The sequence below is a fragment of the Bos taurus genome, chromosome 20 (genome assembly GCF_002263795.3).
Source record: "Bos taurus isolate L1 Dominette 01449 registration number 42190680 breed Hereford chromosome 20, ARS-UCD2.0, whole genome shotgun sequence".
Lineage (NCBI taxonomy): Eukaryota > Metazoa > Chordata > Mammalia > Artiodactyla > Bovidae > Bos > Bos taurus.
The window spans coordinates 19,608,860-19,629,939 of NC_037347.1; the positions used below are offsets into that span (position 1 = coordinate 19,608,860).

At 37.6% G+C, this 21,080-nt stretch overlaps 1 protein-coding gene across 8 annotated transcripts in view; it reads left to right on the forward strand.

Annotated features, from left to right (window-relative positions):
• Positions 1-21,080, forward strand: part of PDE4D (phosphodiesterase 4D) — a 1,605,399-nt gene that overhangs the window by 896,489 nt on the left and 687,830 nt on the right. The gene's annotated exons all lie outside the window — the stretch shown is intronic.

Consider the following 21,080-nt stretch of genomic DNA (forward strand, 5'->3'; position numbering starts at 1 on the left):
CAAATACACCAATCAAGTCTCCTCTTGAAGACTTACACCCAGAAGGGGCCAAGGGGACAGATGGATGGGGAGTGGAGTGATATGAATTCCTGGATTGTTTGGATAGCTCAGGGCTAATTCAGAAAACCTACTTCTAATTCTCCTATTTAACACCATTATAATAACATCAGTGCCCATTCTGCCGTTATTGAGTTAGTCATTGTCAATAACAGTCTTTGTCATGTTTATAGTCATGGAAATCTGCCATTCCAAGCATCAGTTCTATGTATATGAAAAAGCAGTTTGACTGAGCTTTGTGATCTATAATTCTGAGAAATCCATAACTCCTGTTGTTCCTTTTCAGAAGAACAATGAGAAAGAACAATAGAAGAAAATTATTGCCAGTGTAACTTGACTTTCTGTGAGTCTCCATTTCTCACTTGTCCCAGATGGTTCTGGCTGATTGATGATCCTCTCTTAGAGTCAATAAATTGATGATTACTTCAAAAAACCTTAAGCTTCTACATAGAAAAGGCTAGAAAAATGCTAAGTAGTATGTTATTTAGGTGGATCAAGAGAAGCCAGACCACTGGAATACAGATAGTATAGAAGTTAAAATCACGGTGTGAGACTGCTAAGCCGTGAGAAACATTTTAATATATTTCACCCAGAATTTGTCTTCCTGCAGATGTGTAATAGCATGTGTGCATGCTGAGGTGCTTCAGTTGTATCCAGCTCTTTCTGACCCTATGGGCCATGCCCGGACAGGCTCCTCTGTCCCTGGGACTCTCCAGGCAAGAATACTGGAGTGGGCTGCCATGCCCTCCTCCAGGGGGTCTTCCCACGTGGTAGCATAATAATGCCCATTTTAACTGTTACTTTGTGGGCATGTATACAGATAGTTGCTGATTTGAAAACTAATGTAAACAGTTTTTTCTTTCAGTTGACAAGATTAGGGAATTTGGAGTTATACCTATTCTTTTCTTTCATTTTTCCCCTTTTCAAACTATCTACATTTTATTTCCTGCTGCTTTCTCATGCAATACAATATATACATACTTCAGTGTATGTGTGTATGTATATATAATATGTATGTACATATATACATGTGTGTATGTTTATGTAATTTTTTCAGTACTTCGTATATTCATCTAGTTTCTTTTTTTTTTTCCAAACAGAGTAGTTTGAGGCTTACAAGAGATAAAGTGATTCTTTGCACTCTAAAAATTATAAAGTCCTTCAGCTTTCATAGCTCTCTGCTGCCTTATTAGTTTATCACAGATTTAACACTACATCTGGGCTTAATCTGTATCATAAAACTCAAGTAGATTATTCTCAAACCTGTGCTTGTCACAGGGAAGCCTTCAGTAAATATTGTTTGACTCAATAAAGGTATAAATACATACATGTTTTAATCTTTTGAAATATATGAAATGTGTCTAAAAATATGAGTTATCTCAAAGTCAATGCTAAACATAAAGTTGATTCTGAAGAAAACTCTTCGAGGCATACAACTATATGGATTGATTTTTTAAAAAACTAGTCACTGAAAACCACTTTCAACTGATTTTGTTTTCCTTATTTCAAAAGATTTACTACTATTTACAAAAGTAGTTTTGTACTGTTATTGCTTCGGGTTCTTCTGTTTCATAAAACAGAAGTGTGTTCTGTGTTATTGGATATACAACTTGATCCCTCATCTCAGCCGGCAAACCCTCTCAAAATTTAAAATCATTCTGGGTCACACTGTGATCCCTTAGGATTAATGTTGTCACAAGTGTGCTTCTTAACAGACATTTCAAAATTACCTTGAAAAGTATCACTCTCTTGAAAGTTCCATATGCACCAAAATGAGAACTTTGGGTCACTAAGATTAGCAGGGAGCATCTTCACAAGAAGACAGAGAGGTGCAGGCGCTGCTCTGACTTCAAAGTTGAAGAGTCAGACTTGCCTTCAGTTCGGAAGTCTCTGAAGCCCTTTTTGTTTCCATCACAGACACGTTTGATTTGTTCCCCAGGATGTCTTGAGGGTTTATATGTGCCTTGTCATTTCATATCCTTCAAACACCTATGCATTGGGAGGCTGTAATCACGAATTTAATTACCGTAGGGAGAAACAGTTGTGACTTTATGATTGACAGTTGCATGGCTGAGCTGTAAGGATCCCTGGACGCATTAGTTAAAAAAACCAAAAGAGCGTTTCTGTTCACCCTGTCACAGTCTTTGTACTTTGAGAGGAGTAGTGTTAGTGTCATGGGAAGTTTACTGAATATTATGGAACAATTACTAACTTGAGTCCCAGTTCAGCAACTGGAGAAATACCAACCTGCTGTTGTTTGAATTTTACTCTATAGAAAAATTAAATGTTTTTGAGAGATTTATTGGGTAAAGGGGATATCTGAATAGTCTCACTGAAAGTCATTATACCCCTAGTGAAAATCTACTTTTCATCAAGTGCAGCGTAGATACTATATACTTGATGCTGTCACATATATGCCATGATTTGCCTAGAAGTCACTAAACAGTAAGAGTATGATTAAAGAAATTTCCCGTAGAGATGAAAAGATGTATCAGACATGTTCCTCGTCTCTGTAGAACTCTTCAGAGGGGAAAGACTGGGCAAAATCCGCCAGGAGAATATGGGCGTTAACCAAGCCCAGGTAAGTGTGTACCTCACCCTATTGACATCTATATAACACCGGGATTAAACTAGAAATACAATCAGGTGCTTTTTCCTGACAATAAGGAACTCGTTTAGTTCATGTTGAGTAACATTTAATTCTTTAAGTAATATGCCATTTATTTTATCTATTTTTTTCCTCTGTGTTTTAATTTTTCTTTTCTTTTTGATTAATTTTGGGGGGTATAGTTACTTTGCAATGTTATATTAATTTCTGCTGTGCAGTGAAGTGAGTCAGCCATATGTATACATGCTGCTGCTGCTGCTAAGTCACTTCATTTGTGTCCAACTCTCTGCAGCCCTCGGACTATAGCCTGCCAGGTTCCTCTGTCAATCGGATTCTCCAGGCAAGAGTGTTGGAGTGGGTTGCCATGCCCTCCTCCAGGGGATCTTCCCGACCCCGGGATCAAACCAGGCTCTCCTGCATTGCAAGCAGATTCTTTACCACTGACCCTCCAGGGAAACCCATGGGTATACCGTATATCCCCTCTTTTTGGATTTCCTTTCCATTTAGGTCACCACAGAGCACTGAGGTCCCTGTGCTATACAGTAGGTTCTCATTAGTTCCCTATTTTATACATAGTAGTGTATTTATCTCAGTTCCAACCTCCCAATTTACCCCTCCCATCTTCTCCCTCCCGGTGTCAGTATATGTATTCTGTATTTCTGTGTCTCAGTTTCTGCTTTGTAAGTAAGTGTGTATCATGCTTCTAAATTCCACATGTAAGCAATATTATACAATATTTATTTTTCTCTTTCTGACTTACTTCACTCTGTGTGACAGTCTCTAGGTCCATTCACATCTCCTCAAATTGCATAGTTTTTTTCATTTTCATGGCTGAGTAGTATTCCATAGTAGATACGTACCACATCTTCTTTACCCATTCATCTGTTGATGGACATGTAGGTTGCTTTTATGTCCTGGCTTTTGTAAATAATGCTTTAATGAACATTGGTGTGCATGTATCTTTTTGAATTATGATTTTCTTCAGGTATATGTCCAGGAGTGGGATTTCTGGGTCATATGGTAGTTCTTCCTCTGTGTCTTAAAATATTCAACAGTTTAGTAGCATCCCAACAGGGGATCACATAAAGCCAATAAAATGAGGCATTTTTAAGTAAAAACATTTTATAATGCAATGTTTGAAATTCTGTTTCAAAAGTCTCATTAACTTCTAATGAACCAAAGACATGGTTCATTGATTTTTTTTCCCAGAAGATTCTTTTATTAAAACTGGGTGACATCAATAAGGGGACAGTGGAAAAAAAATTTTTGGTCCATGGAAAAAACACAATAATTCAGTTAATAAAAAGTTATCTTCAAGTGTAGGAGTGCTGAACTTTCTTTTCATGGTTCCAGCCCCAGGGACAGAGGTTGTCCAGTGTCACTGTGGGGAGAACCTTTCAAGGACGGGGCAGGGATAATGACAGGAAGGAGAAGATGGGGAGAAAGTCCTGCTGTCCCCAGTGTAGAACAGAGAGGGATACAAGGCTGGGGGATGTGCTTGCAGGAGCCTGAGGAGGGGGTGCGGAAGCAGGGGCTTTGTTAGTTCTGCAGGTTTACAGTCCCTGCCAAACGGGATTCCCCCTCTGTGCCCAGCTGTCTCCCACCCTGCTTTGTTGAGTCTGCGAGCCTGGGATATGCTAACTCGGGGGTGATACAACCTGGAAGAATCTGAGGCTCTCCTGGAAAGATGCGAAACCACTTCAGTTCCAAGGGGCCAAGATCACAACAAGGTCCTGCTGCTACCTTGGGTCTGAGCTTTGAGGGCAATGTTCCACATAAAGACATTTCTTTTTGCAACTATTTGACTATAATTGGGGCTTCCCTGGTGGCTTAGACAGTAAAGAATCTGCCTATAATGCAGGGAACCAGGTTCAATCCCTGGGTCGGAAGATCCCCTGGAGAAGAGAATGGCTACCCGCTCCAGTATTCTTGCCTGGAGAATTCCATGGACAGAGGAGCCTGATGGGCCACAGTCTATGAGATCACAATGAATTGGACTTAACTGAGAGACTAACACTTCACTTCACTTCATGGCTATAACATTAGTAGGTTGAAGTTAAAAAGTGACACTAAAAAAGCAAGTGACCCTAAGAGACTGGAAATGCCATGTTAATATTGTTGTGAAGTCACTAAGTCGTGTTTGACTCTTTGGGACCCCCATGGACTGTAGCATGCCAGCTTCCCTGTCTTTCACCGTCTCGCAGAGTTTGTAACTAAAACACACACATAGCAGGAACATTGTTATTATAACTCAGATTTTAAAAGTAATAACCACGCAGGATGGCATATGTAGCAAATAACTAGGTGAAGTTCCTGCCCAAGGAATTTCTACTATATCTCCCTTCTTTCAATTCTGATCAGTAGTGCAGATCTTCATTGTTAATACCTAGTTCAGAGAGAAAATCCACAGATGTGATTTCTTGTCTGATCACTAGATGGCATCCTGCTCCCCCATAGAGTTAAGCTGCTCGGGAATTTCCAAGTACAGTTCACAGAGAGGCCTAGAAGACGATGAGACTGTTGTATACTTCCCATAGGGTTTTAATTTATTAAAATCATCAAGGCAACAGGTAGCATGTGTTACTTTGTATTCCAAAAGGGGCTAATGATTTGGTTTGTAAACAGTATTCAAGGAAACAATCAGTACTTAGGAAGAACATTAAGTATGCCTTTATGAGGTAATTCAGGAGGGCTGCTTTACTTTCCAAAAACTCATCAGAAACAAGGAAACATCTTGTTCTTGCTTGGGAAACTGGATCCTAGTCAGTGAGCCATGAATTAAAGAATAGAAATACTGGAAAATATTGTAAAGTGTACATAGTCATTTTCTGCAAACCAACTAAAAGAGAGATTGCCTTCTCACAGTCATAGGCAGACGGTCATGGGCTGTTTACTGTCCCATCCCCAAGGCCTTGCCAGACCCCTCAGAGCACGAGGATGTATCTAAAGTGTCCACCTCCTGAGCAAAGATGTATACTTGTTAAAATGGAGTAGAAGACGTCTCTGTAAGAAGTACTATTCATATCTGTAAAATTGTAGACTTTTAGAAAATTGAGTACAAAGGATTCAGAGGAGATCATTTTAATGCCCTTATTTTAGAGAAAATATGGTTGTAGCCATTTCATGTACTTCAGATATCAGTGAACCAAATTACAGTATGTTTGTGATACATTTCTAAGCTAAATGATATATTTCTAAACTATTTGTCAATAAATATATAGTCTCAATGGTATAGTTTGGAAAGGTGAATAGTTCTAGCTCAGAATATTAAAAATCCTTTGCTTTCTCTTTTGGTACATGAAAACATAACTGTTCTATAGAACTTTAGATCTAGAAGGGTTTTTTTTTTTTTTTTTACAGTTTTTAAACATCACATGTGACCCTTTCATTTACATCCTAGAGAAATGTAGTTGTGATGCATCCTGGATTTCTCTGTATTACGTCATGTTGAACAGTTCCCTTTGTGGTTTAAAGACAAAAAAATCTGCAGTAATAAAATTTAAAATAGGTTATGCAGAAAGAATTACTGATTTCATACAATATTTTTCAGGGTGGTGATTTCAGGGTGGTGATTTGGTGTTGGTATTTTAAGCACATATGCAAAAAAACAATTATATATTTGGCTATATTATTATAATGTAGCTAACTACTCAGAAATTTGAAGGGAGTAATATTGGGTTATTATCAAGTTTCAGAGCTGGATTTTTCTTCTTTGGTTCATTGACTGCATTGAATCTTTGTGTTGTGGGTGCTGTAAACATTTCCTTTTCATTCCTTCTTTTAGGAGTGGCTCTGGGGAATCATTAGGTAAATGCTTGTTGGTTTTCCATAGTAATTATCTTTGAGCCTTAATGGTTTCTGGTTTTGGCCCCTCTTCATTTTCTCCAACTTTAGGCAGGAGTTCAGAACGGCTTCCAGTTGGGAAAAGAATTCTCAATCCAGCTTACCATCTAGTCTCTGTGTGGTCTTGGCAAACTTTTCAGGCCTGGCCAGGCATGATGTTGTTGGCAGAAATGAGGCTGTGTCTCCACTTGGGCTCCAGCTTTGCCTTTTAGCCTGCAGACTTTCAAGATTTAGGGAGAGTTTATGAATATGTGAAACATTTTCTCTCCAAGAGTGTGCTAGAGAAGTATGGAACTCAGCAATGTTTTAAAGATCCCAAGTTTAGGAGTTCTATACTTCTATGCAAGTTTTCTTAGAATTAATGATTTTAACTATTTAGAAAGTATCTGGGGGCAAGGAATTCCAGCACTTGCTGAATATTCCACAGGTAATGCTTTTAATGTGAAATATTTTTTTTTAACAGCAGATGAAAGTTTTTTTTTTAACAGCAGAACAATAAACCAATACTTGATTTCTCTTTATTGTTTGGAAAGATACATAATTATCATGGTTGTTGTCTTTGTTAACCCCTGTATGCTGCTGCTAAGTCACTTCAGTCGTGTCCGACTCTGTGCAACCCTATAGACGTCAGCCCACCAGGCTCCCCCGCCCCTGGGATTCTCCAGGCAAGAACACTGGAGTGGGTTGCCATTTCCTTCTCCAATGCATGAAAGTGAAAAGTGAAAGTGAAGTCGCTCAGTCGTGTCCAACTCTTAGTGACCCCATGGACCGCAGCCTACCAGACTCCTCCATCCATGGGATTTTCCAGGCAAGAGTACTGGAGTGGGGTGCCATTGCCTTCTCCCTAACCCCTGTATACCATTTTGTATTTTCGTCACCTACCATTCATCTTTCTAGCCAAACAGGAGTTATCCTTTTGTGAGGTAGAGGAGTTATTGCTCTTTCACATGGTGATCTGTCTGCCTGAATTTTGTTTGGATCTTTGATAAATTTTTACTTTGATCCTCCAGCTCAGAGGAGAGTGGTCAAGGCAGTGCTGTTAGCTGTAGCCAGGGTGAGAACCTGACCTCAATTTATACATTGCCTCTTAGATTGGTGATTCTAGAAGGGAATTATCAACTAAGACAGGATCACGGATCATACTTAACTCTGCTACAGTTGCCCAGGTTAAATAGCCAGAGCTTATACTTCATTCTGCCCTATCTTCAGAAACACTTTGCACGTGGAAATGTATGTTGAAACTGTGTGGGTATATGTTGGGTGTCTGTACTTTAAAATTCTCCTTGGAATAGTAACTAAGAGAGCTATGCTGATCATTGCAGTGATTGACTCAAAAATATTAACACCTGACATAGAAGGGTTTTACCCTCAGTTTTCTTTATTGCCTCTCTTCACAATTCCAGAATTAGTATATGCTCATCACATACATTAAAATACTGGAATCCTGTAGTAACAACAAAAACAATAATAATAGCTGACCCTAGGTATTTATATGTTAAGTACTCTCCAAATACTTTGTGTACATTAGCCTAAATAATTTTCATGGAAACTCAAGTTAGATACATGATTGTTATTTCCAATTTTTAAATGAGAAAATGGAGAAGCAGGTAGTCTGATCTGTATTCTTTACCATAATGCTGTACTATTTTCCGTCAACTTGCCACTGCCTTTTCTGCACTTGTTGATGGGAGTACACTGCTGTAGAACTGACAAAGTGGGACACAGATTAATTTTGCATAACGTGAGAGCTGAACTCGAGGAACACTTAGGGAATGGACAGTGTGCAGTGTCATGGATCTATTTCTTTAAAATTAAGGATTTGAACTAGATGATCCCCAGAATACTGTGTCTTAAATGTGGCACTGACTGGTAAAATACAGATACAGACTTAAAATTATTTAATGTTTTCACATTATTTTCACATAACTAAAAGAGGATGAAAATGGATTAAAAAAAATTCTGAGACTGTGAGAAGGGTCTGTAACTTGTGAAAACATTTTTACACAGGAAAAAAAGAGAATTCTTATGGTCCATATTGTGACTTCAAAATATGGAATGAAAATTGTGGTCTTAGAAATTGTCCATGAAATATTTTAAGTGCTGAAAGGCAGTGTCCTAATCCAGGACTCTCCACAAACGCACTGCATCCTATAGTGTCCAGTGTGGCACAGCAACAGGTCAGAAATGGTTGAAAGTTAACCATTCTGTGCAGTACGTTAGTGTGAAACCAGCTTTTTGAGGGATAGTTGGTGACTTCAGCATGAGTAAAGGAGCAATTGATCAATCAACATTTATGTAAATATTTATTTTAAATTCTGCATTTATATTGGATATTTAAGTAGCTGCTGCTGCTGCTGCTAAGTCACTTCAGTCGTGTCCGACTCTGTGCGACCCCATAGACGGCAGCCCACCAGGCTCCGCCGTCCCTGGGATTCTCCAGGCAAGAACACTGGAGTGGGTTGCCATTTCTTTCTCCAATGCATGAAAGTGAAAAGTGAAAGTGAAGCCGCTCAATTGTGTCTGACTCTTAGTGACCCCATGGCCTGCAGCCTTCCAGGCTCCTCTGTCCATGGCATTTTCCAGGCAAGAGTACTGGAGTGGGGTGCCATTGCCTTCTCCGATTTAAGTAGCTATTTACATTTAAATAAAGGGAATTTATTCATATGATCATAATATTGTAATTGTGTCTCTCTTTTCTTTCATACCCTAATTATATCCAGCAGTTTCTATTTTGTCTTCTCAATTAGCATCTACATTCCAAAAGAGTCAATGACCCTCAGTAGCCTATTTTTAAGTAGCTGAATTAATTCTTAGAGAGATATCAGCATTGACCATAAAAGTGATAAACGTAAGTAGAATCCCAGGAGGATGTCTTACAAGCATACTGTGACTATATAGCATTAAAGAGGTTGATAACACTTTCTATTACACATAGCCTATTAACCTTTACTTCTGCTTTTACATATTCATAGTATTTAAAATTTTCATTAATTTCAAGTATTTGCTCAATACCAGTTTAAAAATGCCAATGAGATTTAAACTGCTATAGTCAATCATATGTAGTCTTAAGGATATACTTATTCTCACCCTTTAAGGTTTAAGGATGGGTAGGATTTCTACAGAAGTAAGGACAGCATAATTACAGACAGTGTAGAGAACACTGGACAAATGCCAGAAACAGGTAATTTGGGGAAAGAGCCAGTGGCCAGTGAGCTCAAGTACAGGATGAAAAGAGTTAGCAGGCGGATGCCGATGGAATGCTGTTGGAAAATCCATCTGAAGTGGTTTTATGGGAGCATAGTCCGGGTGTGTGGTCTAAGAAACCATAAGACTGGTGGATTAGACTGGCTAAGAGGTAATGTGTCTTTAAGCTGAGGACAATTGAAAGACTCAAGGACAGATAGTATAGGTGTTTCAAAGATATTATAACATATTTCAGAAATTAACATGGTCATTAAGAAAGAGTGAGACGCCCACGGTGATTCTAGGGCTCAGGCCTGAATAACTGGGAGTGAGGAGGCAGGAATAGAAGTAGGGAAATCAGGAGAAGATCAAGACTTGAGAGACGATGAGGCTGGGAGAGATTTGTTGAATTTGAGTTTTAGCAGGTGATGCCAGTAAGTTATTCCTGACTTAAAAGTGAGGTCAGGGTGGAGGTATGAATTAGGAAGAACTTTGTATTATTGGGCTATTTGAAGCTATTGAAGTGGTTGAGAGAAACTTTAGAAAGGAAAGAGAAGAAGGCTTAAGGTTAAATCTTCAAAAGTGGAGCAGGAAGTAGATGCAGAGCTAGTGAATAGAGATGAACCTGAGTAGATAAAGCAGTAGGAGGAGAACCAGAATTGTTTGATGTCCTGGAAACTCTATCAGAATTTCATAAAGGGGGAAAAGCAGTAGTTATCCAGCCTTTAAAGTCAGTCTGATTAATAAATTGTGGCACTGTTTTGAATTTCATGAGAGAAGAGGGATGATTTTAGTGATTCCCATCTTCTCCAACACTTTTCTTTTAATTAGACACACACAGATGGGGACTTGATGTCAAATGACATTCAGTGCTATAACTCTTCTAAATGTAGCAAGCACCAGTGGTTGCCTCTCTGCTATCTATTTTGTCTCTTCTTCTGCCAAAGATATTAATTCTTCAGATGCCACTCTTCTCAGGGAAGGCAGTCTTATCTCTTGGTGAGGGGTACATTGAATAGTCTACGTTAATCAGAATCATCTCTTGTTCCCCAAAAGCGGTTGTTTTAGTAATGGACAAGTGGCACAGTTCTGGAGCATTAGGTATGAAGCAAGTTTGCTGGAAGGCTTTTTAACTACAGATGCTCACTGCAAGCATTTATTCTGTGATTGGCCATGTCTGCAAATGACCTCAGTGCTATGGTAGTCATCTTGTGGCCACTAGAGGAATCCTGGCACATGGAGGATGTGGAGCAGAAACATGGAAAGGATGAGCCCGGGATATTACCATCATACCATGTAACCAAACCTGTAGTCACTGGTCTCTAAACTTTTTGCTGGCTGAAATGTGATATTTCCTCATTTTTAAAGCCAGCAGAGTCATAGTTTTCTATTATTTGAAGCCAAGAGCATGCCAACTGATATAAAATGTAAGGTTTTCATCTTAAGCTATATTCTTGTCACATGAAATTGCCAAAGCCTCCTGGTAAAGAAGCCCCCAGAGGAAGGTTTGATGAAAGAAATATTTTCTTCTGAATCATAACAGAAAGTTTTGGCAGGGAAGCTGAGCAAGCCTAGTGAAGTTTCTCAGGCTAACTGGCAATGTATGTGTTCTGCTAAATGGCTGACAGTTAATAAATCAAATTTTTGAATTGGACCAGAAGTTGTATTGGAATGTCATATTCACTCAGATTGTGCATTTCATGGAGTTACCCTGTTTTTGCTTTTTATTTTGTCATTTTCTCAGCCGTAGTCTGAACCAAACACGTTGTTCATTGTACAGCATCTAGGTCCTACCTTATACATTCTTAATATACACAGGGAAACCGAGTCTCTATCATCTGGAAAAAGGTACCATGGTCCATCTTGCAGAAAAGAGCTCAAATATCGACAACAACAAAAAAACACAGATTTCACTTTGACACCAATAACATCTGTCATACCCCTAACATAGACTAATTATAGGCTATCACTTTCATTCTTCTTAGAATCCAAGAATTAGGAGGGTTGAGGGGACAAATTCTCAAAGGATTGTGAACTCTATCATTGCTAGGACTTTTTATAATTCAGTTGTTTACTTTTTTAAAAAATCTACCATCCAAGAGTGCTTTTTGGTAACAGTCATGCTATGCATTCCTACGAATAAAAGGCACAGTAACTGCATAAAAAGACAGTGAGTGAGCTATTTGGTTCCTCCTTGGATACTTTTTAAAAATCTGTTTAGTCAGAGACCCTTTATTGCTCACTGAAAAAATCCAAAAGATTTGGATTTTGTTTTATGTTTAAAGATTTATGTTTAATAAATTGTAAGTAACTATATAGGATTCCTTTTTTTTGTTTCTAAAAGAATGTTTTTGGAGATTTTTTTGTTGTTACTGTTATTTTTTTGGGAAAGGCCCATTAAAGAATCCAGCAAATATTAAGAGAATTAGTCTTTTTGGCATTTATAGTAAGTTAGGTCATTTCAGATGATCTTCACATTAAATACAATAATTTAATATGCTGCAATAATTATGTGCTTCTGTACCTAGGCAATATATCAGATCAGATCAGATTAGTCTCTCAGTCATGTCCGACTCTTTGCCACCCCATGAATCGCAGCACGCCAGGCCTACCTGTCCATCAGCAACTCCCAGAGTTCACTCAGACTCACGTCCATCGAGTCAGTGATGCCATCCAGCCATCTCATCCTCTGTCGTCCCCTTCTCCTCCTGCCCCCAATCCCTCCCAGCATCAGAGTCTTTTCCAATGAGTCAACTCTTCGCATGAGGTGGCCAAAGTACTGGAGTTTCAGCTTTAGCATCATTCCTTCCAAAGAAATCCCAGGGCTGATCTCCTTCAGAATGGACTGGTTGGATCTCCTTGCAGTCCAAGGCACTCTCAAGAGTCTTCTCCAACACCACAGTTCAAAAGCATCAATTCTTCTGGGCTCAGCCTTCTTCACAGTCCAACTCTCACATCCATACATGACCACAGGAAAAACCATAGCCTTGACTAGATGGACCTTTGTTGGCAAAGTAATGTCTCTGCTTTTGAATATGATATCTAGGTTGGTCATAACTTTTCTTCCAAGGAGTAAGTGTCTTTTAATTTCACGGCTGCAGTCACTATCTATAGTGATTTTGGAGCCCAGAAAAATAAAGTCTCCCACTGTTTCCACTGTTTCCCCATCTATTTCCCATGAAGTGGTGGGACTGGATGCCATGATCTTCGTTTTCTGAATGTTGAGCTTTAAGCCAACTTTTTCACTCTCCACTTTCACCTTCATCAAGAGGCTTTTGAGTTCCTCTTCACTTTCTGCCATAAGGGTGGTGTCATCTGCATATCTGAGGTTATTGATATTTCTCCCAGCAATCTTGATTCCAGCTTGTATTTCTTCCAGTCCAGCGTTTCTCATGATGTACTCTGCATATAAGTTAAATAAGCAGGGTGACAATATGGAGCCTTGACGTACTCCTTGTCCTATTTGGAACCAGTCTGTTGTTCCATGTCCAGTTCTAACTGTTGCTTCCTGACCTGCATACAGATTTCTCAAGAGGCAGATCAGGTGGTCTGGTATTCCCATCTCTTTCAGAATTTTCCACAGTTTATTGTGATCCACACAGTCAAATATATAAAACTATGCAATTGTAAGACTTTGCTAGAGGGTCTAAGGAGGAATTCTTTTGATTGTAATGTTATTAGTGTCTTTTTTCTTAGTTGTATAACATTTCTTTTTGGGTAGGAATTTTATGTTGAGGAAAGTAAGAAATTCAGTGACCTGAGGCAGAAAAAGTATATTCACAAGAGAGTATGATAATTACTCCATCACTTTGGGGTTCTGTTTAGAATGTCTGAACCAGTAACAGTGCTTGGAACATGGTGAAGTAGAGCAAGTGCACTACCATAATGTGGAGAAGTCTATCCATTAGCACTGATCACAAGGTCGTAGTTACTTTGTTTGCCAGAATACCTGGAGGGAGCTCAAGTTACAAACTGACATTTCTACTATGGAATATTTACTCCCATCACTCTAGGAAGACTCTGGGAAAACCACCAGTTGATATTCCTTTGGTGACATTTCAACTTTATTTGAGTGGTATATTAGATCCAATTTTAGGGGGAAGAGAAGCAAGAGATCATGATAATGAAAAGAAACGTTACCTTATATTGGGGATTAGGTACATGACTACACAATCATGTGTTTCCTTAGGCATTAGTAACCTAGGATTGAGTATCATTTCGAGATGAGATGGCATTCCAAAAATTTCTGACCACAGAAAATTGACGGTATCTAAGGCAATGGCACCCCACTCCATTACTCTTGCCTGGAAAATCCCATGGACGGAGGAGCCTGGAAGGCTGCATTCCATGGGGTCGCGAAGAGTCGGAAATGACTGAGCAACTTAACTTTCACTTTTCACTTTCATGCATTGGAGAAGGAAATGGCAACCCACCCCAGTGTTCTTGCCTTGAGAATCCCAGGGATGGGGGAGCCTGGTGGATTGTCATCTATGGGGTCGCACAGAGTCAGACACGATTGAAGTGACTTAGCAGCAGCAGCAGCAAGGATAATGGTAATGAGGAGAATATGTTCATTTTAGTCTGATGCATGTAACTTTGTTTGCCATTTTAAAAAATGGTTTATCTGAAATATAGAGTTAGCTGTAACAAAGAATAAAATATTGTTATTGGCATCTGAACTTTCATCAACTCTACACATTTCTTGTCAACATTATGACTATTCCTAAAATACATCAGAATGAAGGAAATGCTTTTAAATATAGGTAAACCTTGGTTCCTTCGGCTTAAATTTTAAAGCATTAATCTTCATTTATAGATACCATTTATATTTTACGTGTTTTTTAAATGCCCTTAAATATTGATTTCTCAGTATTGGGTACCAAACCCTGTACACCAAGCTCCAGTGTAGAAAAATGGATAAAACTGAACCATTATGGTTGAGTTAGGGCAGGATGAGTATGGAGTTCACCGTCATTTTCCTTTCATCTTTTCCCTCTCTGCCACTGTTTCTCTCAAACGTTTTACCAAAAGATCTTTGTTTCTAATTCCCAAGTCCATATCATTAATTTCATAAGTTTCTCCCTGAGTCTGAGCACCGTCAAACAATATAACATGTTCCCTAGACTCACCTTCCCTTGCCCCTCCTCTCTTCACCTTTAGTCAGTTATTGCCATTTTTATCACATAAGTGTGGATAGATCTCCCTCCTCTTCTCTGTTCCTTATGTCTTGGTTCAGGACACCATCTTTTTCCTTATTTATCAGACCCCTCACTGATTTTATGCCTCTGATTCATTTATGCTAGTTTTTAAACATCTTGATCTGATACGTCATAAGAAAAGGGTAAAAAAAGACTGAACGTGAACTCCTAGTAGGTTTTTCTAGGTAGGTATAAATTTATATTATTTATGTGTACTGATATGTAAAGTTAAAAAGACTAAAGCAAAAGTATATAGGGTTTCCATGCGCGCACACAGACAGTTTTATATTTTTTCTCATCCCCTGTGGATGGCTTGACTACCCTCTAGCATGTGCATACCCATCTTTGGAGACTATAGCTCTATGCCAGCCAGGGATATCTTTCTAAAATGAAACTACATAAAGTCCTTCAATAGATGTCAATGAATAGTAGATAAAATCTGAATTCTTAAATGCAAAAGATGATGCTATTCATGAATTGTTAACTTCTTCTCAAATTTAAAACAAAACAATACAAGTAAAAGCTCTTATTAAACATTTTATACTTGCCAAAATATTAAATGATCTGAATCTGTCAAAATAGATATGTTAATACATAGCTCCTTGGACAGTCACAGACTTAGTTGTGTTGTAGGTTTGACTGGGTCAAAATAAGAGCCAAGCTATGTGGCATGAAATATCTATTGACCGTCACAAAAATGTGAATAAATGAAGATTATTAAATTTTGTAGGGTATTAGAGGATAAAATGCATATGTCAGGTTCTATAACATAAATGTATACATACACATTTTTGTATATCATATACATAAATGTCTATCAATCCTTGGGAAATTATTGAATGAACAAAAAATAAAACCAAATGTTGGTATTAGCATCAGAATTTTCATTGACTCTACAATTTTTTGTCAATATTATGACTGTTTATAAAGTATATTAGAATGAAGGAAATGCTTTAAAAAGCAGGCAACCACTGATTACTTTAGCTTTTATTTTAAAACAAAGCTCTACATTTGTTTTTTTGTTTTTATTGAAGTGTGGTTGATTTGCAGTGTTTCAGATGTACAGCAAAGTGATTCATTTACATATTTATCCTTTTTCAGATTCATTTCTGTTTTAGGTTATTCTAAAATATTGAATACAGTTCCTGGTGCTTTAGTAGGTCCTTGTTGTCTGTTTTATGTATAGTAGTGTGTATCTGTTGATACCCAGTTCCTAATTAACCTCCCCACATTTCCACTTTGGTAACCATAAGTTTGTTTTCTATGTCTGTGAGTCTATTTCTGCTTTGTAAATAAGTTCATTTGTGTATATATATATTTTAACAGTTCCATATAGAAGTGATATCGTATGATATTTGTCTTTTAACTTGGTGGAAAAAGAGGAGATATTTCCTGTATGTGTATTGAGATGAGATGAGCTAAAGAAAGCTAGCAGAGCTGAATGTTAGGTTATCCTGCTAACCTTTGTCAGGCCCTTCTGCCTTGATATGGTTCAAATTTCTGCCATATATTTTGATACTTTCTGTCTCCATAGCAGTTGCCCAGGAGTGTGTTGCCAGAAAGGACACTGAAAATGCAACCAATTTATAAATAGATCCTCCTATTTTATAGATGCCATTATTTAAGAAGGTATATAAGGTATTATGAGAGATTGAACATATAGTGAAATCGTTTATTTGCTCAGAAAAATATAAATAGTTAGAAATATCAAAATATAACCAAGCAAACATCAGACAGATTAAATTATTATTCAATATTTCTTTCATATGGCAAAGACAAGATTTAAAACTGATTTTCTGTTTGAAAAATGTCAGTGGAAATAAACAAATGGGTAATTTCTAACTCTTATTTTCTATGTAAGTGATGAAGAAATAAATTACTTATTTTAGAAATATTGTTCTGTGATATTGACAAATATCACAGTTTAATATGAAACACTGACTCATAATAAATACTTTCTTTGAACTTAGTATGTATTAAACTAGGGTTAACATTTTTCACTTAAAATTTCATCACTGATGAATCCTAGATGTCTATTTGTACCTACATTACCTTATTCATAAAAGGGTTTGTATAGAATTAGAAATGTTTTAAATATACATTCTGTCTTGAAAAGAAGACTATCAATGATAAATAGCAGAAATAAAAGTTATCTTTCTGGAATCTGGGAATATCTCCCTCCCTTCTCTACCTGTTTTCCATTGTTTGACATATTAACTATTATAAAATTAAAATATTAAACAGTGAGTATCTAACTGTTTAAATTCTTTTCATTGAAGGTGATTTGCCTGATTTCTTAGATGCAATTAAAGGGAGAGGGTAAATGTGGTTTCTTAAAGAGAGTGCTTTTTCTTCTTTTGAGTTTATAAAATTGTTTTAGGAATAGCAAACTCAGTATGTGGGTGGTGTTTAGTTCTCATAATTTTCTTTCAGACCTTTTAAAAAGTAAACTCTATGAGTAATGTGATCATATGCATGGGAAACTGAAATTAAAGCACTCAAACTGTTGTGACAAATAACAGATATTCAGGGTCAGTGCAAATAAGGCTACAGATAATCACTTCATCTGCTCCACTGTTGGCAAAATTGAGGCCCAGATGTTGCAGTATACGTTTTTATTCTCCTGTACCTTGGCCATTGGCACATAAGATTCACAAAGAGAAATATAAATTGCTCAGGCTTTCCCTTGAGATCATATAAAAGAGTTCCTCTCCATCTGAAGTATTTTATTTTCCTGTTGATTCAATAGGATGGGCCACTAGATCTGTTAGAAGAAAGTGGAGAGAAGGCTTAAATGAAGCCTTTCTCAGGGTATAGTTGGCTGGGTCTGTGACCACTGAGCTGCTGTTGCTTCTGTCACCATGCTACTGAGCCAGCCCTAACGGATTCTCTAACCAGTGCTCAAAGAATCCTAGATTTAGGGAGAAGCCGCTCCAGTGTTCTTGCCTGGAGAATCCCTGGGACGGGGGAGCCTGATGGGCTGCCGTCTATGGGGTCGCAGAGTCAGACACGACTGAAGCAACTTAACAGCAGCAGCCCACTTATGCTATTCTTCTTCTTCTTTATTTCTAATGTATGATTATATAGTGTCTTAAGATTCCCAGCTTGTATTTCTTGGTTACGTTCATGTAGGTGCTGCTGGTCTGCAACTCTGCACTGTCTTTTCATTCTAAGATCCAGGCTGAAGGAACAACCCCTACATGGGGTGTGCTGTCCTCATGGCAGAGGGAAAAGAGCAGGCGGAAGCTCAAGATGCTTCTTAGAGTTTTTGCTTTGAAAGTACATACTGTCACTTCCCCTCACTTTCCACTGACCCGAGAAAGCTTATGACCAACTAGACAATGGTGCAAAGCAGTATATCCCCTACCCCACAAAAAGGCCTAGAAATTCACTTGCAAATTTTCTAGAGAAAGGAGTGAATTGTTAAGGGCAGTAATGCAACCCACCTTGGTATATAGTGGGCAAAATGTGTATGCCCAAGGCACAGCTTTCTCCTTTGCATCAGTGTTCTTCTGTATCTTTTTTTCTTATCTAAAATGAACTATTCTCAGTTCATCTTAATTTTTACAGCCCTATAAGGAAGGCAAGAGAGATTCAGTGGGTTCAGAAAGAAGTGAGAATATTTCTATATGTGTGATTTATTCTAGACTCTGTCCAGTTTCGGCTTCATTCCTGAATCTCTTGTTACGGAAGAGTAATAGATGCATGGTACACTCCTTATGCACAAGTTTATTTACCTAATTTTAGCTTAGAAAATTCAAGCCAATTATTGGCCCCTTGAACATGCAGTAAAGAACAACATCGGCATGTTGTTTATGCAAAAGTCTAGAGTCATACATGTCACTTGCAAGCAGAAAAAATGTGGGTTGGATATGTCAATGCCTTGGTCACTTTACCTGTCATTCAGCTTTGTCATATAAATTAACATCCTAATGACATACCCTCAGTGCATTCACTCTTTGCCCTCCATAACTCCTTAACTTGTAGTAGGTAGTGATGTTTCCAAACATCGTTAGATAATTTTACCTCTTCAAAACTCTTTAATTTGAGCAAATTTTATCTGTTTATTTTAACAGATGTTAAACATGTTATTTATATTGCCAGAAATTTACAAATTCTAATATGGTCATTAAAACTTAAGTTCATAAAAGTAAAATATGCTAAGATCTTCAAGCGGATCACTGCAGGAGCTAGGTGGGAAAAAAAGGTGACAGTATTGCTGTTAATGGCAATGTCGGAAAGCTGCTCCTGTGATTACAAGTGTATCAGTGAAATCATCCATTCTCCTGTGTCTTGTTAGTACAAGCCATAGAGTAGACTGGCCAGTAGGGGTTACTCTATGCATTATGATCTCAGAGTGGTGAATTAGAACATGAAGAAATAAATGGCAATATCATTTAAAATAGCCACCATCCTGGTGAATTTAGTTATAAGATTCAGAATTTGAGATAACTTGCTTTGATTACTATTTCAACAGCTTTTATACCATTCATATGACTTTGAGGCATGTTTCAGTAATTCATTCAGCCTTATTGAATATCAGCCCTACATTAAACAGAATCCAGAGGTCAAAATTTTAAAGTAGCTCTATAATTCCATTGTAGCATCTTGTTTTCCTAGGTAGTATTCTCTATCCCTGAAATTTGGAGCCTAGATATCCTAGAACACAGAGCTTTGTATAAAAACAGTCACAATGCTGATTTTTAAAAAGGCAAATGAAAAAAAATTAAAAAATAAATAAAAAGACAAATGTACAACCCCTTTTAGTGACTCTAGAATAGCACCTGCTCTCTGATCAAGTGGCTCTTCAATTTTAGAAAATAAATTACTTTTGAAGTTTATAGAGGAAATTGGAGAGAAAAATTAGCACAATATAATTCTTGGAGTCATTTGTCCTTATGGGAGAGAAGATAAAGTCAGTGGCTTTAAATACAATTTCTACAAAAACTAAAGAAAAATTGAAAAGGATAAGCTTTTTTTCTGAAGCCCAAATTGGTAAGAATGAGTTCTGCTTGCCAAATATTGGACAGAAAGACTTCATTAGAATAAAATACTATCACCTCTAAGATAAAGAAATATTAATATGTATTATCAAAGAGTTGAAATGCAAACATTACTAATTTTATGTTTTTAAAAAAAATTTATTGGTATTTTATTGACATAATTCAATGATTCTTTAAAAAAATCAAGGTTTTCACAAGACACTTGCAAAAGAATGGGAGTCCTCTCACTCTCTATGTCTTGATGCATATGAAACCCACGGATGCAGAGCATGGTTCGGACCACACCCTGTACACTGAAGCAGAAGTCTGCCCCTTTGATGGGTAAGAAAGGAGGCATTATAAGAAATGGCTTATTCCAAATATGGTTAAAATTCTTCAGGCAGTTCTGTGTGACTGTTAGGTAGTGTAGAAGAACAGCATGTCACAGAAAGGGCACAGCTACAACAAAGTACTAAATAGAAACAGTATTTTTGAATAGACCATCCTTACCTGTTAAGACTTAATCTCTTCTCTCATAGCATTATTACTGGAAAGACCCAGAGGCTGCACTTTGAAAAGAAAAGCTTTTCTCAGTTGTGGATTTAGCTTTCATCATAGTTTGCCCCACTGAGTTTGTTGTTAGAAGAAACCAAAATGCAATTACATTCTTCTGTACTAACACTGTTCCTAACTACGTGTATTTAAAAGATTTTTCTGCCTGGCTTCTTCTTCTTCTTGTGTAATGGAATGATTTTAGGGCTTTATTTCCCTTCTGTTCAAAGTTCTCTTTTAGTTCTTGGAAAGAAAGGTTTGCCGTATTTACCTTATGTTTGCCAATGGGGAACCAGTAAGTTTGTTCACCTCCCTAAGTGAGTCACTCTAAGCAATTTCTCCCATCACACGTGTGTTTGAAATTTGCGAAAGTTTTTATTTACTGACTCAAACACATACCTTCCTAGCTTAGAGATCTCTTGAATTTGTAGCTTTATATTGAAAAGTGAGAGCTTGGCCTTAAAATATTTAAGTTGCATCAAAATTGTCTAAAGAAAGTATAAAGATATTTTTCACACCATGCAGTAAAAGAAAATCTTAGGCTCTATCATTTATAATTATGAATTTCTGGAGTCATTCAGACAACATGAGATACCAGGTGGCCTATTTGTGAAACTAGCTGTCCAGCTTGTAAGTAGGTGGTACAGAGTCCATTTC